This window comes from Cyprinus carpio, chromosome B20 (assembly GCF_018340385.1).
Source record: "Cyprinus carpio isolate SPL01 chromosome B20, ASM1834038v1, whole genome shotgun sequence".
NCBI classification, from domain to species: Eukaryota; Metazoa; Chordata; class Actinopteri; order Cypriniformes; family Cyprinidae; genus Cyprinus; species Cyprinus carpio.
In genome coordinates, this window is record NC_056616.1 from 27,985,671 (window position 1) to 28,003,276 (window position 17,606).

The 17,606-nt window shown below is 35.7% G+C and overlaps 1 pseudogene; it reads right to left on the bottom strand.

The window, feature by feature from the left end:
• Positions 1 to 744: 744 nt before the first annotated feature.
• The window catches only part of LOC109113619, a 111,443-nt pseudogene continuing 94,581 nt past the window's right edge, over positions 745 to 17,606 (bottom strand).

Here is a 17,606-nt window from a genome sequence, read left to right on the forward strand (position 1 = left end):
CATTTACTCGTGACACTTTTGTGCGTCCTCGCTAAACTTTTGCAAAAAAACAACAAAAAATTGTGTTCACTCACAAAAATTCAGAAGTTATATAAAAAAAAACAATTAAATTTCAGTGTGTTTGTGAGTGAACACAAAGCTTCTTGGGAAAAAGCATTAGTTTTGCAAGGGAATGCAAAAGCATTGAAATGTAATTTTTCCCTCTCATCATTTTTTTTTCCTATTTTCATGTCTCCTTTAGGGGCTCCATAGTTTCCTGCCCTCCACACTGAAAAAAGACAAAAACCCTATGTCTTGAGTAATAAATTAACACAAAGTACTCTATTTTACATGTCTAGGATAAAAAGTCTCTGCCTCCATTGATTAAGTAAACAATCAAAATACATTTTGTACACATTTATGAAACACAAGTAAGCTCACAAATATAGAGGAATGAACGATAAACAACTGATTCCTACATCCATCAAGAGGGTAAGAGGGCTGCAGGCCAGTAGGAAGATACCTTCGGTCACAGCGAAAATAAATAGAGTGTTGCTATTAAAACTTGACTAAAATGATCAGTAAGACTAAAAGGCACTAGTTGTCTTGGTTTTACTATCTTGCTGTTGAATAGAGCCTCAAAATACCAAACCAAACCTCATCCCGAAAGAAACAGACAGCAAGATACGGCGAAGTTCAGTGGATATCTGTTATCTTCGCTCCTGTAAACGCACATGATGCAAAAAAAACACAAGGACGTTGATGCAATTTGAATTACCTATGGCTTTATAATGTGTGTGAGAGGGCAAGTATGATGGAAAATGATCTGGTCTGGTCTCCTCACAGAGGAAATATGGTCCTTCTGTGTCTCTGAGGCTCAGAGATGTGTCCATAGTGTCAAGGACAGAGAAAGGGAACAGGGGCAGCATGCAGAATCCCGAGAAGAGACGGAAGAGGAGAGACGGCTGTGGAGAAACACATGAAGCCCCAGCAAATTCCTGGAGGACAGGAACTCTCCAGCCACTGGGCCTTTGTGTCCATAGCTTTTGTCCACTGTTAAAGCAGGTCCAGAAAATGACGTCTCAGTGGCGCTTTGCGGTTGGATGAAGATTACTTGAGATGGTTTGCTATTTCTACATTCTGCTGTTTCTTAATGACGGGAAGAGGATGGGCCTCCGTGTTGAACACCCAGTGTTCGAAGGGCAAATGGTCATCGTCAGAGAACAAAAGATACAGATACCTGAAAAAAATAAAATAAAGAAAAAAAGATGTTTCAAGAGCATTTTATAATATAGTTAATCACAGTGAGATTGCCTGTAAGAGATCTGGAAAACATGATTATGTACATAAACTAGAAGCATAAACATCAAGGTTATGAGGCAAATAATTATCACTAGACTCTTAAGTACAGATTTTATTTCTTTTCACAATATGAATGGTCAGGGTTCAACCAAATCAGTGTAGTTTTATGGGTTTTTAGTTTAGCAATGTCACATGAGCAAGAAGTGCTTTTCTTGCTCAAATATCTGCATGATTCAGACTGCGATACCGATTTTATACAAAAGCTGAATGAACAAAAAAGTTAATTGTTAATTTTTAGATGCAATATTGTCTGTTTTGATCAATTTTGCAAACGAAAATAGTTCCAAACAAAACCACAGTAGAAATGCTGTGCAAGACAAGAAACACAGTCACACTTTATTTTAAGGTCCAATTCTCGCTAACTATTAACTATGACTTTTCCCTAAAACTCGTAATAACTGCTTAGTAAGTTAGTTGTTAAGTTTAGGTATTGAGTAGGATTAGGGATGTAGTATATGGTCATGCAGAATATGTGCTTCAGAAGTACTAATAAATAGCCAATATGCTAGTAATACCTGTATGCACTGTTTGCTTGTTTCAGGCCAAAGTTTTAATACTTAGTATGCACAACAGTACTAACACAAACACCACTAATTATCTCAATAAATGCCAAACCACATAAATAAATCTACCTCTTAAAAATCGGAATGTTTACTTCATTGACAAAACATGAACATCTCCCAAGTGCTGATGAAGTAAAACTGTCTCTGCCAAGCAAAAGACTGCCAAGACAATATCAACAACGTAAATAAGGGATGAAGATTACAAACTACACAAGGTCTAAACATTTTGCTTGCTTTGGCTGAGAGCAGCAACTTGTAGCCGACAGCCATAGCTTAAGGACACTGTTTTACAAGCAAAGACCATAATTCAAAACCTGCAGCCAAGGAGGGGAAAAATCCCCACAGGTTAGAAGGCACATCTTTATTTGGAAGGCTGGATGACACTCGTAAAAATTACAGTCTATAAACTTTAGCTGGAGACGGCGTTGCTGACGCCTGTTTCCTGATGAAGTTGTGACCTTGATAATACGGTTTTCTAACCCTCCCTCCCTTTCGGTTTCCTCTCTGAACAGACATGCATTGGCTGGAGATTCGCCGATGAAAGGTCCTCTTCTCCGCTGCCCCTCTGAAAATATAAGCTGTGACCTCAGGCCTCCAGAGTTAAAGCTAAATCATGCGTGTCCACTGGATAACCCAGTCCTAAATCACACCTGGCCTCTTTCTGCAGAAAGTATGATCTTTAGACCTTCAATTCTGGGTTAGAAAGAAACTGGAAGGTGAATGGCAAATAAAAATGACAGAGGTCACAAGAGGTCATACTGCATCTGCAAGTGAAATGGACCCAACAACCATCAGGCTGATAACCACTTTTATATTTTATTTTGGGCCATATTTAATGATGGATATAGTTGAATGGAGGTGTCATGGTTTTACTATGCAAAGCCACAGAATATGCAATCAAAAACGAAGAAAAGATTACCAAAACAGGACAAAATTAATCATTGGGTTTTATCTAGTGGTCAACCAATATATTTTTTTGATGGCAGATGATGTATTAGAGAGCTGGCCGATATAAAGATGATATATAAATGATATCACACTATTTATTTTAAAGATAAAGTTAGAAAATGCATAACACTTTACATCCTAAGACCTACTTAATATACGAGCACATATGATATGCTTTACAGCTTTAAACATGCATGCATATATTTTTATGATGTTCTTTTTAATACCTATATTACATTACTTATGTATTTAATGCATTTCTATTTTTGTACAGCACATTGGTGTGCTTTTACAGTTTTTTTAATGTGCTTTATAAATAAACGATTGATTAACTGATTAAAATTAAATGAAATTATTGCACATAATATTTACTAAATTATAAAATTTGAAAAGGATTAATAAAGGAAAAAAAATTCAACTTGAAAAAAATAAAAATATATATTTATTCAGATGGCAACTACTTGATTCTGTAACTCTATTATAGTCCATGTCTGTCTGTTTATTCACACAGACTGATCGTTAAACACAGAATAGTGGAATTAAAACGTTTATTAAATATTCAAAGACTTGTTCAAATGAAATGTGCATTAGCTGAATGTAGACGGTACATGTGAAGGTATTTAGTGTTTGCCATTCTGTTACTAACAATATGCTATAATACCTTTTCATATACCCTTTACTAACTTTACTTACAAGTTCTGTCAAATTTAAAATGATAATTAAAAAAAAAACAATGTAATATATATTTCAGCTGATATATTGGTTCACCACTATTTTCAGCCAATTTGTTTTGTCTCTTTGCATGAAAAAAAAAAGCTGAGATTCTTTGAAATACCTTCTTTTCCACGGTAGAAAGTCATACAGGTTTGAAAGGCATGATGGAGAGTAAATGATAATCAAATTCCATTTTTTTTGTCTTTTGTGGTGGCTCAGCATGTGGAGCAGAGCAGATGTCGTGGGCTTGTTAAAGTCACATGCTCACAGTCATGCCCACAAACACATTGAGAGCATTTCCATGAACAGGAAACTCTGATCCCTCAGCTCGCCAGACAGTCTGGCTCTAAAGAAGAATCATTACTTAATACGCACTTACTGTGCAAAAAGCAGTAAACGCAAGCCAGAAGCAACAACAGAATGAGAAACAACCAGAGTGGCAAAAGTTGAAAGCAGGGGTTTCTGGATGTGCGCGCTCTCTCTCTCGCTCTCTCTCTTTCTCTCTCTCTTAAAGAATTGCTAAGTCTTTTCTGTGCTCAATTGTGTGCACTGCACTCCTCCTGGCCAAAGGGCAAGTGCTCCTCCAGAGTACTAAAGGCAGGAGAAATGGAGAGCCTCTGTCTGGCGTGGCAGGATGAGACTCGAACAGTGATTTCCTCTTAGAATGCAATCAAATGGGAGGACTGGAGAGCTGGGATACGGGATACAGAAGAGCATAGCGACCTCGCTGACTCTGCAGCTCTTCATTTTGGGCCCTGATAAAGTAATTGACTTGATGAGTTCCAGCTGTCAGTCTTGTGTCTCAATCATTTCACCTTGACGATTCTCGCTTCAACAGAGAAATGGCTCAATTCATGCATTCTGAGTAAAGAGCTTTCCTCTCCTTTAGTCAGTCATTGCAGAATCACAAGTTAGTCTCAGTCTCTTAACATGCCTATATATTGCAAACCAAAGGGCAAGAGGTTTGTGAAACTCAGAAGCTCCAGTCTGACTCCATCTCAGTGCTCGGCGATATAAAGATGAGTTTACAAGCTTATTTTACCCCAAAATCAAAAGACATAGCCTTCATAACATTTTGCATGAAGAAAATGAAGACCATTAATCATATGTCGTCTTGCATTGTAACATTATTTTTATGACAATTAAGCACAGTTTCCCAAATTCTCATACTTTCCCCCCTCATTATTCTGACTGATGACTCTCATTAATACAATACAATTTTACAAATTACAATAATAGAACTATTTTATGTGAATCAGCATTCATTTAACACACATTACATGTTCCCCACTTATGCAAAAAATGTGCAATATTCTTATATTTATTTGTTACCCCTCCATCCAAGTACATCTCTGCATATTACTCTATTCTAATCCATTGTCATCTATAGCACAACTGTTCATACAAATTTATTTATTTGCAATTTGTTTTTTTGTGTTTTGTGTTGTTGTTGTCTCTGGTGTACTGGAAGCTTATGTCACTAAAACAAATTCCTTGTATGCGTAAGCATACTTGGCAATAAAGCTCTTTCTGATTCTGATTCTGATTACCATTACAATTGCCATAGTACATAAACACAGTAGTCTTTCTTTCTTTCTTTCTTTCTTTCTCTTTCTTTCTTTCTCTTTCTTTCTTTCTTTCTTTCTTTCTTTCTTTCTTTCTTTCTTTCTTTCTTTCTTTCTTTCTTTCTTTCTTTCTTTCTTTCTTTCTTTCTTTCTTTCTTTCTTTCTTTCTTTCTTTCTTTCTTTCTAATATTTAATCTTGGGAGAAATGAGTTTAATGCCAGTAACACCATGCCACCTTCAATGGCTATATTTATGGCAAACGCCAGGTTTTGTTATTCAAAAATAAAACTAAAGATGTTTAAGATGCATTTTTCTAAAAACCCTTTCAGGTTTACTTGATTATTATTTTATTTTATTTTTTAAATAGCAACAGAATAAAAGTTCCTCAAAGGGAAAGAAGTATTACAGTCTAGTAAAATATGCTTGATTGATAGTGGACTTTGAAAAGATTAAAACTTAAGGAAATTTTATCCTATTGAGTGTGCTATCCGGGATAGTATGTAAATAACTTGATACCTGCAATTATTAATATCTTACATATCTTAATACATATCTTGTCCCAACCTCCCAAAAATTTATATTACTATAATGCAAAAAAATAAATAAAAATAAAATAAAAATTAATAATAATAATCATAATATAACTATGTACAACTGTAATGAATATGTTTGTTTGTGTGCTCTGTACTCACTTGAGTGTTTCGGCCAGGTAGAAGCTCTGCTGCACGTCATCATGGTTGGGAGTGTTAGCGTAGACGTCTCTCACTCCACTGTAACCCCCCTCCACCCTGCAGTACTTCTCCAGAGCCTGATATTCAGAGATACAAATCTACCTGTCAGTATCAATGTAATAGTTTTACACATTCCTAGCAAGTGTCATGTAGACTGCTTTTCATTTTCAGAGACAGGACACAGATGCAAAGGTGCTTACTGGACCAAGTCAGAAGACCCCCATCCCACAAGCATTAAGGCCCTCAAGATTTCCTTAAGAGTTTACCTTCAACCTGTAATTGTAGCCTATAGTAAATATTAAGGTCTTATTTGGGTTGTTTAGCTTATGTTTGATGAGGGTGAGAGCTGCCCACTCTTGCTTTAGGATATTCTAGTCTCTAGACAAATGTCTTGGGCTCCTCCTTAGCCTTTACGATTTTCAGCTTTTTTTAATCGTAAGAAAATGATAAGTCCAAACACACAGAAAATGAATAGAACAGATCACCTCAAGGAGTCTCATGATTGAAGACAGCAAAAACTGTGTGGGACAATTTAAGGTTTAGGAATTTGTATGAATACCAAACCCTAAATATGAGCACCATGACATTATGACATATTTATTTATTTATTTGAAAAGAGTGTGAAAAGGGACATTTTAAGATAATGAAGATTTGATAAAGTAGTTTTTGAAGCAAAGATTCAAGCTTATCATTGAGTGAGTGTTAAGCCAGCACATTTTTTCTGAGAGAGGAATAGATGGCGGAGGGAGAGCGAGGGAGGAGGAGATGTGATGTATCGCCTGAAGGGATAGACACATCACAATGGCAATCTGAAGTCATTATGATACAATTACAAGGCTGTGAGATCCTGGCGGTCTCCATTGTCTCTAATCCTGCTGCGCTGAAGTGCAGGGAGCGTCTGAGGGCAGGGATAAAGCCTCGCTGTGACTCACAGTCTGGCCAACATCCCGGGCCTAATGTGGCAACGTGTTTACCAGTCACAAACTGGTGCCGTTACGTAATTAGTGATGCGACAGTTCTCACCTGCACCGCCTCCCAGCCCCACTGTCTGTATTTGGGGTCGTGGGTGAACCTCCACATGTACATGTATGTCTCGATGACCTCCGGCCTCAGGATGAAGTACTTCTCGTTTTGCCGTGTGGCGATGGCTTCTACACCGCCGTCGAAACGGAAGGCCTCGGGACCCAGCTTCATACCTGAAACACACATGCTGTCAAATTCATCGCTTAAACGTTCATGTTGACAAGGGATTATGGGATTACATTGTTCCTGAGATGAAAAGAAACACTGTTTGGATGTGGTGGATTAGGGCCTGTGACATAATCTGGACCTTTGATAATCTGTGGTCGCTAAAAATACCTAAGCATTATGAACATGCCGGTGATGACTGTGTATGTGTGTGTTTAACAAGGGATTTGTGTGTGTGTGTGTGTGTGTGTGTTCAGGGTTAACAGCAGTGGATTTAGGGAGTCTCTACAATGGCCATGTGACTATTATAGACAGAATAGTTCACTTTCGGGTGAGCACTTTATAATTCTCACTAGGATCTGTATTATATCATACTGGTACTGAACAGAGTCAGCAAAACAAACAACTTGTCTAGTAACCAGCACAGATGTGTAAAAACACATTACATACTCCACAGGCATGTCGGACAAAGAGAAAAATGTTCTGCAAAAACAGCTAATAAAACTATAATTCAAATATTTATGAATTTAAGATCATTATTTTGTTTTCATCTTACAACCACCCCCAAAAACAAATCATTACTTTATTACTTATATATCTGCATCATTTTTCTCTTTTACCTTTAAGTGCTTTAGATTTGCAATTCTCATTATTCTTAATGCAATTCTTATTATTGTTACACAGCAATTTTAAAAAAAAAAAAAAAAAAAAAAAATCTGTAAATAATTTACAATTGAAATACTTTACAAAAAAAAAAAATTCAAATAAATAAATAAAATCATACATTTATAAATAAATTTAATAAAATGTTATTATATATATATATATATATATATATATATATATATATATATATATATGTATATATATATATGTATATGTATATATGTATATGTATATTATATATATATATATATATATATATATATATATATATATCTATATATATATATATATATATATATATATATTATTATAATGTATATATATGTATATATATATATAAACACATTTGTTTATTTATTGCTGAAAATGTTTAACATTTTTGTTTCAACATTTTCAAAGCAGTTCTCCCACTCACTTGTTCGGGCGTAAGACTCGTGACACGTGCGGGCGATCTCAGCCGCCAGTTCCATCTGGTGACCCGTCTTATCATCAGGGCCTCCGTCCGCCCCTAAAGCGATCATACCACCGGCGAAGCAGGTCAGGTGACCCATCTTATGCTCCAGGAGTCCGCCTTTCCATTCAGCGATATACGTCAACCCTCCACTTGACTTACGGATCAAATTCTTCTCAATCGCCTGCACACAGAACAGAGAATAAAACCAGAGTTCACTTTAAATGGTTTTTAATGTCAATTTCTTCTCTCTGTGGTTATTCATACTGTGTGGGTTAAAAGGAACTTTGTCCTTGTTTGCATTTGTTTTGTTTGCCTAACACAAAGGGAGACATTCAAGACTTTGGAGTGATTTCATTCTCTCAAAAGCATCATCTGAACAGTTCAAGGCCCGAAGTAAGTTAGATCATAGCAGAGATCAGGGTCACAGCTGTGTGTGCCAGTGTTGTGTATTTACAGAAGCATCGCACACATGGGAAATGAGATTCTTATCTGTCTGGGAAAAAAAAGCCTCTGTGCATTTAAATGGAAAACTGGAGACCAAAGTCAAGTGCTTGATGCTTTTTTTTTTTACTTCACTCTCTTTGGTTCTTCTATTTCATCATAAATATGGCACCGGTTGTTTTGGGGAAACTAAAAGTAGTTACAGCAAGAGCATAGCATTTCTTTTTTCAGTATCTTGACTGAACATAATAATGCACTGATGTATGCAACATGTAGCAGCATAGATGCTTGTTTTGTCTAATTGTATTACAGAGTAAGATGAGTAAAGAATCAAACATCTCCTCTTAGAATGTACTCTCTCTGATTCAAGCATTCGATTCTGGATCTTGTATCACTCTGAAGAGTTTAATACGGTGATCGTGACAGACTGTTCATTATCCTGTGTATTTACTCCTGTGCCAATGTACATATCAATGGACATAAATATTGATTTGAGTTCTAATTATTTTATTACCAAATGAAAAAAGAGTGTGAAGGGATGCATGAAACACCACAGCTACTGAAAAACTACTCTCCTGCCGCAGAACAGGGAAACATAAATCACTAAGTGGAAGGTATTTTCGTCAAAACTAAAGCCTTAAAGTCCAGGATCACCTCAAATATTCTGCATAAAAAGAATTTGTATAACTAAAAAAAGTATATGAAAGTAAAAAATGATTGAAATCAGTGCTGTTTATTTTTAAACTAAAGCTATTAAAATCATTTGTGTTGAAAATATAGTCATAAATACTACAGCAGTATATAAATAGTAAAACATTTATATATAAATAATTTAAATAATATATTGAATATTTTTAAATGGTTTAAATAATATAAAAAATAAAAATAAATAAATAAAAAAAAAACAGATGACATTAATGAGTATCATCAGAATATCTCCAACCAAACCAAAAATAAAAATAAATATAAAAGAAAAACAAATAACAGACCAACTGCCTGAATGCCAGTTTGTAGCTCAGAAAGGCAGTTGCAAAGCAGCTTCCCCAACACTGTTTGCAACAAAAATGAAAACTTGAGTATTTAGCATTGCTCTAACAAACTGAACTCAATCTGTTGCCATACAGTACGTCAACCGGTCATTGCCGTAATGTCCTTATTTTTCCCAACGGTGCAAATAATCGAATACCACAGCTGAGAGGTTTGGATGAAATAAGATGATTGAGCAGCCTATCCATGGTTAGTGAGATAAATTAGTGTAAATCAGGCTGTACAGAGAGAGAGTTAAAGGCCTGATAAAGAGCTTTCTGTAGCTGTAATGAATGCCTGGGTAAAATGGTGGACAGAACGGCTGTGCTGTAAGCCTTCTCTGAAAGTGACCGACATAATGCACTTTTCTTTTCCTGGATGATTGGCCTGGAGTCCAAAGTGTGTGTGTGTGGGTTCGAGTCACTCTGGGGAGGCACCCAGACAGACGGTCAGAGGGACAGCATTATCTTAGACAGGTTGAGATGGCCCTCTCTAATGAAAGTGAGGATTGAGTTCGTGGTCTGTAACAATCAGTCTGCAGCAGCTTTCCAAAGCTCTCACGGACGGCTCCAGCAGAACAACACTACTGGCAGCTTACACTCATACACGTATACATGTACACACATAAACTCCCAAACACACACTCACATACACAAACTCACATAAACTTAACTTTTCTACATTTGGACACTATGAAAAGGAATTCCAACTCACAACCTTGAGACCCACAGAGGACAAATTTCTGGCTCAAGCTTGAACAACAGACCAAAATTTGCAAACACTTTCAATATTCATATTGGAAAAATTGGACACTTGAAACTTAAGAGCGAAAAACATTCAAACCTACAGAACAACCACTTCCATTATTCTAGTAAATCAACTTTAGTCTGACAAGATGTTAAATTTAATTTGTGAATGATAAACAAGCTGTGAGGTTAAAAATGAATTCTCTAATTCATTCGTATCATGGACCATATTATGGAAATAAAAAGAATTTAAAAAAACCTTGAGAACTGAATTGGCAAACCGGTTACAGACTTGCAATTTAAATTTAAATTTAATGGTGAATAAATAAAAAAAAAATAACAAACTTAACAGTTTTAACAGTATATATATATATATATATATATATATATATATATATATATATATACTATATATATATATATATATATATAGAAACATTATAAAAGATTATATACACAATCAATGTTTTTACTGATAACTATAGTATTATATATTAGCTATATAATTAAATAAAACTAATTTTTTTGCATTATATTTAATTCAATAGCTTTGATTTTATGGTAATCTTCTAGACTGTATTACTTTACTCTTTAAAACAGACAAACTTTAATGTGTATTCACCAGATTGTAAATTTTTTTACATTTATTTTAGTTATCTGAAAATTATGTGTGAAAATTAAAATTACTGATTAATTTGTGTATTAATTGTTTTGACAATACTGGGTTTGCTCAGTTTAGAATAACTGTCAAACCTAAAAAAAGCTATTCTACAATTCAGGTCAAAAATAATTATGTAATTGTTTTATTTGACTAATATATGTCCAATCTTCGAATGCACTGCAATTCAGTAAATTCCACTTCTTGTCATTTCAATCCAACATCCTGCGAGATGTGGACAAATCAAATTAGAATTCACATTCATGAACTGAAAGGGACCCAATTCTCAAATTCACAATTTCACTCAACCCTGGTATCAACTCGAGATTGTGTTGGTGCTGAGTTCCTATCGGACACTGAAGTAGTCTGTATCCTCACTATTTTGCAGACACAAGTCACTTTAGCTTGCAGGTCTCCTCCAAAAACAAGGATGTCAAGGATGCTCTTGTCTAGTCAGCATTTGATCAAATGGCCAGTAGAGTGTAACATTTCTCTGGGCCTTTTCTCGCTCTGTAACATTGGACTTTACCTGCAGGGCATCGTAGTAAAGCTTCTTTCCCTCCTCGTCAGTTTTGTCTGACATGAGCCAGGCCTTCAGCAGGTACTCGTAAAAACTGTCCCCCAAGCCTCCAACCGAGACGTGATCTGCAACACAGCGAAAACAGCAGAGTGTGTGAAAAACTCTTCCTACATTCATGTGCGCGCAGCACAATAGTCTGCTTTAAACAGAATAACACACACACACACACACACACACACACACACACACACACACACACACACACACACACACACACACACACACACACACACACACACACGCAGTACGAGAGATTTAGAGAGACGCTCTCATCTCAGCGATTTTTACAGTTTGTTAACAAATGCTGGAATTGAATTGTGCAAATGTCAAAAAGCGAACCTGTAGTGCTTCACATTCAAAAGAGCAGCAGTAATAATCAGAGAACATTACTTAAAGCAACGTCAACACTGAAAGATATTTTATTACAAAAATATACTTAAATGAGCTCTGAATGAATACAAGAATAGAAACAAATCTTCATACAGAAAGTGAAATGTAGTACATTTTTCTACTGTAATTGTGCACATAAATCATTTAAATGAGATTTTACAAAGATTGAGTTACTGTACATGATCTTTAAGCACTAAGATCCCATATACGCATTCATTTGATATCTGAACTATGTGCTGTGTATGCTTTATCTAGTAAAATCCTTCAGTTAGGTATGTGCGTGTAAGGAGAAATGAAACGTGTGTGTGTGTTTCCAGGTGGCTTGTGAATGGGGCAGTGTGTTCAGTGCTGTCCGGTCCACTGTGTGTGAGAGATGAGAATTTGTGGATCGAGAAGCAGTACTGTTGTGTGATTGTCTGATTGATGATCAAGCTCATGAATATTTATACCTCATTAAGCATTTGTTTTTGTGATAGATACGTCAAGAGGAATCAAGTGTCAGTTCAGACAACCGTAAAAAAAAAAATATACTGACATGCTACTATTCAGAGAAAATGCACAGAAAGGAAAAACAAGCATTCTGCTTTAGTTTAAAGTCTTATTTCAAATGTCAAAGGGGCTTTTATGCTACCCATTTTGCTAAATTTCTGAATTAGGCAAATTTTTGTTAATCTTCCTCTGGGATACTCAAATTATGCAGCTCATGGGCCAAAATGTGCACCAGGGGCCAATGAATAAAATGACCTGCTAATAGCCGATCCTTGATATTCATATGGTTTTAAAGCATGCAGTAACAACAATTACAGCTACATGTGCTACATCAGCCTTGTATTTATATCCAGTCGTAAGTTCTGGTCAGAGCCTCTTCATTTCCCAGAACAATGCAGTCAAAGTGAAAAGGCTCTTTCGTACAAATGCATTTATAGTTCTTACAACTTCAAAAACGCTGTCAGTTTGTAAATGTTTCATCTTTAAATGTCTTCAACCTTCACAAATATATCACAACTTAATATTCAAAGAAACTTTCACCTATAATTCCCCTGTAAAATCCATAATGGCACCATCTCATTCTAATTGGATGCATCATGATATGTTTTATTTAATTTTAGGTTACTAAATTAAATGCACACATTTGAACATGCTGTAAAAGGTCTGTCCTTTTAAATCAATCATGATGACAGTATTTGCATATTCAAATTCTTCACAATTAAAATGAAATAAGACTTAATGAATTTAGAAACCTTCTGTGAATGAATATGTAGGGCCCTATGAAATCAGTTTTATTTTTTCCCAAATTCTTTTTGATTTTTTTTCCTAATTCCATTTTTTCCATTTTAATTTGTCCATATTCCGTTTTTTTTTTCCGTTTACATTTTTCTCGACTCCTTTTTAATGGTTAAATTAAATTTTATTAATCAAAAAGCATGTCTAATTATGGTTATCAATTAAAAGTACATATAAAAGGGTGAGATCAGTAAGATTAAGAGTAGTCTCTTATACTCACCATGGCTGCATTCATATAATCAAAAATGCAGTAAAAACAATAATATTATGAAATATTATTACAATTTAAAAAAGCTGTTTTCTATTTTATTACATTTTTTAAATGTAATTTATTCCTATGATGGCAAAGCTGGATTTTCAGCAGCCATTACTCCAGTCTTTAGTGTCACATGACCCTTCAGAAATAATTCAAGTTTTTTGATTTGATAATTAACAATATTTAATTGAAAAAAAAAAAAAAAACATTTTTTTGTAGCAATATAAAAGGCTTTATTTCACTTCAATGTCTCCCTGACAAAAAAATACTGACCACACACTTTTCAATGGTAGTGTAATTTAAATAAAAGTGCACTAAAAATAGAATGTTACAACAAAAGGCCACGCCGCAACCAAAGTGACAACAAAACTATATCACTTTTTTTTTTTTTTTTGCAGTGCTTTAGTCATTATAACAGGAGAGGTCTTTTCATTCTCTTGCAGTACAGACACAGAAGCAGCGATTAAATTCTCAAAAAAAAAAAAAAAAAAAAAAAAAAACCTTTAGACTTTAACAGGAGGTCATTGATAAACTCATGGCAGACTGGATTTGCCCGCGGGCCAGACTTTGAGCACCCTTGTACTACCTGATTTAACTTCTTAAGCACATAAGATGACTTTTCCCCACTTGTCATAATAACAGTTCACACACACCACACAGAAACTCCAAATTTCACCCGTGTTGGTGGTAAGAGGGCTTCATTGTGCAAAGGACCTGTGAGGTTTTCTGTTGGTAAAAGCCTGACAGCAGGAAACAGGAGTTTTGCTGTCAGCTCTGGCAGTGCTTCCTGAGAAAAACCTGAAGACCAGCTGAGCTTTTTACACAACAGACACTGGGAAAATGTGAAGCCTCTCTGTGCAGCACTGAAGCACACAGAGCAGCCATGAAACAGACCTCATGCATGTCAGATGCTCACAGCCCCACATTTCATCCATAGTCACAACACAGTAAGTCCTCACCAAAAGCAAAATTCAAAATGACTAAATTACAGCCAATCAGAACATATTTTTTGTCTATGCAAATATATGTGAAACGATTTCACCGTGGGTGAGGCTACAAATGCAATGCGACAACATAGCAACGTGGCTTCAGAAACCTTTTATATAGACTATTTCTGTGAGACATTTTTGTCCATTCTGGAGCTTGACAATACAAATCACTAACTAATTTTTTCATAAGGAAAAGATCAGCTTAAATATTCTGCCTAATGGTGTTTGCACACCAAAAGCAAAGCGAATATTCAAATACGCGGGATGTTTTTCGCATCACTCGCGTGTATAAAAACATTGCACTTGCTCTCCTCTGTTTTCTGATACAACCGGATGCGTCAATAAGCTCTTCACCAATTGGCTGGCGTGACAATGCATCATGCGAATTTCCCGCTCAAGTTAAAATTTTCAACTTTCGCAAAAGACACGATTGAGGTGAATACCTTACATTTGTTGCAATCGCATCACTCAATTTACATCACCCCACGCAAATTTTGGTCTATTCGTGTCTTTGTATTGACTTTGTATGTAATCTGCAAATAATTGAATTTGCTTTTGGTGTGCACACACCATCACACTTTCTTTTGTGTATAACATTATGGTAAATAAATAATTTATTTTATTTTATTTATTTTCATTTTTGGGTGCAATATTCTGCTATTATTTACTTAAAATTGTATTATTTATTCCAAACATGTATGACATTTTTTTTTTTTTTGTGAAACTCTAAAGATATTTTGAAGGATGGCTAAACTGTTTTTGTCAAATCAAAACACTGAACACCACTGACTTCTATTGTATGCACATGCACACAGACACACACAGAAAAGAAACCAAACTTTTTTTTTATTCCGCCTAAGAAAGTCATACAGGTTTGGAAAAAAAATGAGTGGCTGAGTGAATGACATTCATTAAAATAAATTCTAGGAAATAATTACAATTAAATTTAAATTATGAAAAATATTTAATCGTTAATAATTTTACAAATACTATATTTTAAAGAATTTGTAATTAAAATTAAATTTTAGCAATTTCATTAATTACATTTAAATAAAACTACTATGTGATGTAGTTTTATTTAGCAACATCAAATAAAACTACATAAATGAATAAATTAATTGTAAAATTAAAAAAAAAAAATGTCGCACATATGAGGGTAAACCGGAAAGAGACGGTCTGCTTTGAAACGAGAATTTCTGACAATGTAAACTAAGTTTGATGTACGATAATGAGAAATGAAAAGAAGATAAATGCGAGGAAGGGTAAAAGGAGGGTAGACTGTGGAATATGTAGGATGGTTGATTCATGTTGTTGTTTCATTAAGGTCAACCCTTGAGCTACTAGCTGCTCAAACCCAAACATGACAACTGACCCATATGGAAAGCCCTTCAGGACTGTTCTGGGCTACTTGTGTGAAGCAAAAAGACTGACAGCTATTTTTAACTGCAGCCGTACGTTATTATCCCATCTTCCTTGCGGCCTGCTGCCATCTCAGATCATTTTTGTTTACGATCGTCTAAACAAACGACTTTTGTCAAAGCGGAAAAAAAAGGACTTGGTCTGATGCACAAAAAAGAAAACTGGTTTTCGGATTGCTACATTCTGACAGCTCAAAAGCCTCCCTCTTTTTTCGCTCCGTTCCATCAGAATTCATGCGTTTGCGTTATCCCGACTACACACACTGCAGAATCTTTGTTCTCCTCTGGCTCTTCATCATCAAACGTTTGCGTCATCGCTGACCATGAAGTTGAAACAGTGCTGCTCTCCACGCTAAGCCGCCAATATAAAACCCTCGGAGCGAGGATGGCACGAAAGTTAGCTAATGCGGCAGAGAAGGCCTCAGATGCTGCGGGACCAGCATAAAACATCCCAAACTACTGATGTGTGTGTCATCTAGAGGATGAATGTAAGGAAAAGAGTGTGTATATTTCTGCCTGTGTTGCATAATTAACCCTGAAAGCAAAATGAAGAAAGTCGACATTTATTGACAGTGTCAGGGTTGCCAGCGGTTTAGCCTCAGTCTCATACGGTACGCCCACAGACCGTCTGCTCCAGATCACACCCAAAAATGTCAAAGGCTGGCTCTAATCGGCAACACCAAATGAAGACACAAAGTTTCTATCAGTCTGCTGGTGAGCAAAGTCATGGTTAAAAGTTCCCAGGCTCCTATAGGAATAAATTGTCACTGGTTTTGCCAAAGTTTTAAAGTTTTGAAAGAAACTCCGTTGCAAGAAAACTATGTTCTGCTTTGCCCTCAGGTATTTTACACATATATATATATATATATATATATATAAATAAATTACATATATTGATATAATACACACAAACACACACATATATTTATATTTACAAATACCAGTGACAAAAACAGTCACCACAAGAGTGTTTTTTATACAAATCAGATCTCTAAGAAAAACACACTTGCACATTAATTCCACTCAGAGAAAGCACTGAACTTGTGGATAAAGACGCTCATTTTAATCATGACATTTTCCGAGAAAACTTAATTAGAATATTACATTTCTATGAATTCTCCTGAAGTTCTTCAGTATGTGTGTGTATGTTTGTGGACTTACGCTGGCCCCACTGTCCACTGTTAGGGTTCAGGTAATTCGGGTACAACCCTTGAGGTTTGTCCAGTCGATTCAGCACCTTTCTGATGTTCATTACCTGCAACGGCAGAGCACGTATCTCTTATATCATCACGTCAAATTATTAAGCCATCACTAAGCTCATCCAATACAGTACGCTATGGAAAATGCAGTAAACAGCCTTTTTGATCCGACCGATGTCTTCCTACAGGGGACAGGACTCATAAATCTACAGACTAGGTCACTTTCACAGTTTGTACAGCCTCATTCAGAGCTTGTAATAGTGTCATTTGTCTGTGTCTATATTGCAGGTCAGGTCAGCGGATTCATTTGGAGAGAATCAGATCTGATAATTGCAGTGAAACGAGCATCAGTATAACGGTTACGAGCAGAGGTCATCCTGGGTCACTGTTGGTCAGCTCCTTGAACAGTTGATCGCCACTCCTCCAAATTCACTTTTAGTTCAATCTGG